Here is a 5,255-nt window from a genome sequence, read left to right as displayed (position 1 = left end):
GAGAGACGGGCACTCTCCTACAGTGTTGGTGGGAATGTAAACTGGTGCAGCCACTCTGGAAAACAGTGTTGAGGTTCCTCAAAAAACTATCCATAGAACTTCCTTATAACCCAGCAATAGCCCTGCTAGGGATTTACCCAAGAGATACAGAAATGCTGATGCATAGGAGCACATGTACCCCAATGTTCATAGCAGCAATGTCAACAATAGCCAAAACATGGAAAGAGCCTAAATGTCCATCACCTGATGAATGGGTCAAGATGTGGTATATATACACAATGGAGTACTACATGGCAATGAGAAAGAATGAAATATGGCCATTTGTAGGAAAGTGGATGGACCTTGAGGGTGTCATGCTGAGTGAAGTAAGCCAGGCAGAGAAGGACAGAAACCATATGTTTGCGCTCATAGGTCTAACAGGAAAACAGAAGAAACCTAATGGAGGACCAAGGGGAGGGGAAGCGGGAAAGAGAGTGAGGGAGAGAGAGGGACGCAAAACTTGAGAGACTATTGAATGCTGAAAATGAACTGAGAGTTGAAGGGGAAGGGGGAGAGGGGAAAAGAGGTGGTGGTGATGGGGGAGGGCACTTATGGGGAAGAGCACTGGGTGTTGTATGGAAACCAATTTGACAATAAACTATTTAAAAAAAAAAAGATTTCTCTCTCTCTCCCTCTGTCCCTCTCCCTGCTTGCACTCTCTAAAATTACGGAAGAGAACAAAACAAAAAGAGAGATGGATAGTATGAAGAAGAGAGAAGTCTTGGAGTAAATCGTGGTGGGCAATTATACAAAAATTTATATAATAAAGAAAATACTGGGAACTGAAATACATGAGTCTCCAGATTTAAAACATCAGTGAGAAATTTCCTTTGACTTGGGAATAAAGAGAAGACCCCAAAACTGTTTCAGAAATAAAAAAAAAATATTCCATATAAAATATCTGGGGTTGCATTAAAATCACATCCTGAAAATTGGATGCAAATGGAACAAAGTTTTTAAAGTTTTGACCGAAAATGATTTTCAATCACGTCATCAAATATATTAAATATATTTTCAATTGTGCAGGTTTTTTTTTATTATATGGTTTTTCTTGTCTGAGAATGTGCTTTAAAAAAAAAAAAAAAAAGGAATGCAAACCAAGAAAGAAGGAAATAAATGAGCTAGAGTGGCTGCTTCTGGGAAGCAAAATGGAAAAAGTGGGAAGAGGTAAAGAACTAGAGTTGGCTTTTGTTTATGTTTTAAATCAAATTTGACATTTATAGCTTTGTGTGTGACTATGAAAAAAAAACCCTTTATTATTTTTTTAAAAGTTTGTCTACTTTGAGAGAGAAGGAGAGAAAGGGACGAGGGGGAGAGAGAGAATCCCAAGCAGGCTTCACCCTATCAGTGCAGAGCCTGACGTTGGGCTCAAACCCATGAACTGTGAGATCATGACCTGAACCAAAACCAAGAGATGGACATTAAACTGACTGAGCCACTCAGCACCCCAAAATTTACTTTAAACCTTGAAACTCTAGGGGTGCCTGGGTGGCTCAGTCGGTTAAGCCTCGGACTTCGGCTCAGGTCAGATCTCACGTTCGTGGGTTCGAGCCCCGCGTCAGACACTGTACTGGCAGCTAGCTCAGAGCCTGGAGCCTGCTTCTGGTTCTATGTCTCCTCTCTCTGTTCCTCCCCCTCTCATGCTCTGTCTCTCTCTGTATCAAACATAAATAAAACATTAAAAAAAAAAAAACATTGAACCTCTAGACAAGGAGTTAACTAGAACGGTCTAAAAGAGAAAGGTCTAGGGGCGCCTGGGTGGCTCAGTCAGTTGAGCGTCCAACTTTGGCCCAGGTCATGATCTCACAGTTTGTGGGTTCGAGCCCCTTGTCGGGCTCTGTGCTGACAGCTAGCTCAGAGCCTGGAGCCTGTCTTCAGATTCTGTGTCTCCCTCTCTCTCTCTGCCCCTCCCCAGCTCTTGCTCTGTCTCACTCTGTCTCTCAAAAATAAATAAATGTAAAAAAATGATAAAAAAATAAAACAGAAAGGTCTGAGAACACAAATGGTAAATAGCCTCCAAACTTAAAATATTTCTGCAGTGCAGAGATTCTACCATAACTTAATTCACAAATACTAGCAATCTCAGGAGCCTATGAGTGTATACTGTGTTTTCACTGAATCTGCTATGTCCTCTTGTTGCTAAAAGAGTAGATTATCCCTATGCATACACGAATACACGAAAACAGTTCGGAGGATGGGGTGACAAGACAGAGAGTCACCAGAACCTGGTGAATTAAAAATTCACTTTAGCTGCAAGGAAGGATTTAAGGGACCCACACATCCTTAGTTTGAGGCCTTTGATGTAGTTGAATAAATATGTAGTGGATGTGACCCAAGCCTTTTTAACTGATGCTTTACAATGCAAGCGAATGTGCTGGGCTCCTCATTAGGGATGTGGGAAATTAAATAATGTGTTTTACTTTCTCCTAAAGCGGATCAAAATGATCAAACAGAGACATATTTTGAAATCTGTTTGTGAACCATACCATTCATGTACATTAAAGCAGGCCAAGACTTCAATATCCGTGGCTTTGGTTTATTTTCAGGGTCTTTTCAACAATATTATGACACAGCAAATGGAATATACAATCGAATGTGAATGTTCAACTCCAGAATTTATTTTACATCTTACAAAGTCTTATTATCAGATATTCTTGCTGATCTGCCAGCTTGAAAGAGTTTGGTTCCAGGGAATGTATGTCAAAGAGTCGTTTAGATGTTATTTCAGTTTCCCTAAAAAAGACATACATTGTACTTGTTCGCCTCACCTTTTTTTTTTAAATTTTTTAATGTTTATTTTATTTTTGTGTGAGAGAGAGAGACAGAGCATGAGTGGGAAAAGAGCAGAGAGAGAGGGAGACACAGAATCTGAGGCAGGCTCCAGGCTCCGAGCTGTCAGCACAGAGCCTGATGTGGGGCTCGAACTCATGAACCAGGAGATCATGACCTGAGTTGATGTCGGATGCTTAACCGACTGGGCCACCCAGGCGCCCTTCACCTCACCTTTTAAAAACATGCTAACAAAACCACAGCACTTGCTGTAGCAAGTTTGTTTCCCTCAGTTTACTTTTTTGAAGAATGCATTTGTTAGTTCATTACTTCTCTGTCAGATTATCTCTTGAGAATCCTCTCCCCCGTTGGTTTCCTTGCCCTGTTCAAAGGACACCTTGGGCTCCAATCAGAAGAAGCCCGTGTGACACCTGCAGAGCCCCCGGGGAGGCCAGAGCGAGTCTCCTCCATCCGATCATGGATAACCCTCTTCCAAGCTCAGCCTGGTCGGAGAGGGATTAACCAGGTCTTTTGCTGTATGTGGCATGAGCCGCATTCATGCGAAGGGAGTCCGCATCACATCACAGTCTTACACTTCAGAGGTGGGAGAGTGAAGAAAAGCTGTAGGCATAAAGAAGCGAACAGTTCCCATTCTCCAAATCTTAATCAGTCCTTACTGTTGTTCTGACAGGTTTTCTTAGGTTTGGGACATGCCTTCCGAGTGGAACTCTGCTCTTAGAAAGAAAACCAGACAATGAAATAAACGTGTTTTGCCCACACAAGTCAGTTCATTTAAACTTATTTGAGGGTGTAGATCTGGACTTGATTTTATTTTATTTGGGACCCAGTGCAGGACGTTGGGTTAAGGTCCTCTGGTGTGGTTTTTATAAACTCCTCTAATTCACGGTCACGCACATGCCCCTCATCCCTTCTGTCTCCACCACTGGACCTCCGTGGAGAAACCCCCATAGAAGTGCCCAGCTCTTCGCCTTTATTTTGCCTTCACCTGAACAGATGAAATTTGCTGAAGAAAGTCACACAACATGGTGATGGGTTTAACTTTCAGGGACGCCTGGGTGTGTCAGTCAGTGGAGCCTCTGACTCTTGATTTTACCTCACCAGCATTGTGGGATTGAGCCCTGTGTTGGGCTCCACACTGAGCATGGAGCCAGCTGCTTAGGATTCTCTCTCTCTCCCCCACCTCTCTCCCTCTGCCCCTTCCCCATTCTTTCTCTCTCTCTCTCTAACAAATCAAATCATGAGCATGTACCCCCAGATTGACACACAACATTTTCAGGCAATGATGCAACCTCTTCTTGGTGACACGGACTTCCCACTCTCTTGGTTGACTGCTCCCCTGACATTTCAGTGAAAACAGCACTAAGAGAACCAAACACCCTCACCTTCCCACAACCTAATTTACAAATTTGCCATTGCACATATTCATAATCCTTTTTTTAAATTTTCTCCATAGATGCAGTGAAATAAAAGGGGGAGGGTTGCTACTTTTAAGTTCCATTCTGTTCTTGTGCTTCCAATCCCTTAGCCCCTTGCTGTTGTAAGGACTTAATCTTCCCATTTCTTTTTTTCTGTATCTGCACTGCTCATCTCTCCTCCACATAACCATTCTCTTCAGGAAACAACATGGTTATAATTATCTCTCATCCATAAGACAAAGACAAACAAAGAAGAAATAGTTGAAAACACTTGACACCATAATCTTTCTTTTTGCTCTTGACAACTAAACGTCTTGCAAGTGTTGTCTATATTGACTAGTTTCTTCCATACTCATTATTCTTTTGTTATCTACTTATAATTAAAAAGGATATAATTTGTTTAAAAAAGGAAATAATTTTAATATGTTGGGATTTTCCTCATGCCACGTAACTAATCTGACACATTTATAGTGTAATGAAACTCTGAGGGGAACTGTCTGCTCTGTACTTGAACCAACATCCTTTATATTTCGGTTTATGGGCTGTTCACATAAAGCTCTTTTGTTAGTGTTACCAGTTACCCCGCCCAACAGATAGTAATGTGTACCCGTCTGTCTTACTTTGCATCATTCAATACCATGGAGCGTTTTCTCTTAGAAACATTCTCTTGCCTCAGGCCTTTGACTCCACACTCCTCATTTTCTTCCAGTCTCATTGGCTCGACCCCATCAGGGTTCTCTTCTGTCTTCATCCTGTCATCTGCATGCCAAGTGCCTAGTACTGGCTTGTTTTATTGTCTATTTCTCTTTCAAATCTGTCACCTAACTTTAAATACCACCTGCATATTGGTGACTCCCAGTTGTACGTCCCTGGCCCCAGAAGCTCCCCAATGTCCTGGACCGTATGACTGGCTGCCTGCCTGGTAAGTTCCACAGGATTGCTAAATAAATACATTGCTAGATGTGCTGTGTCCAGAAGACAGCTCTTGGCCCCTCCCCGAATCATTTCCTG

The 5,255-nt window shown here is 42.2% G+C and overlaps 1 pseudogene; it reads right to left on the bottom strand.

Annotated features, from left to right (window-relative positions):
* Positions 1 to 4,995, bottom strand: part of LOC115304394 — a 16,316-nt pseudogene extending 11,321 nt beyond the window's left edge.
* Between the last annotated feature and the right edge of the window lie 260 nt (positions 4,996 to 5,255).

Source organism: Suricata suricatta, chromosome 2 (assembly GCF_006229205.1).
Source record: "Suricata suricatta isolate VVHF042 chromosome 2, meerkat_22Aug2017_6uvM2_HiC, whole genome shotgun sequence".
NCBI lineage: Eukaryota > Metazoa > Chordata > Mammalia > Carnivora > Herpestidae > Suricata > Suricata suricatta.
This window is presented reverse-complemented; position numbering and strand designations above follow the sequence as displayed.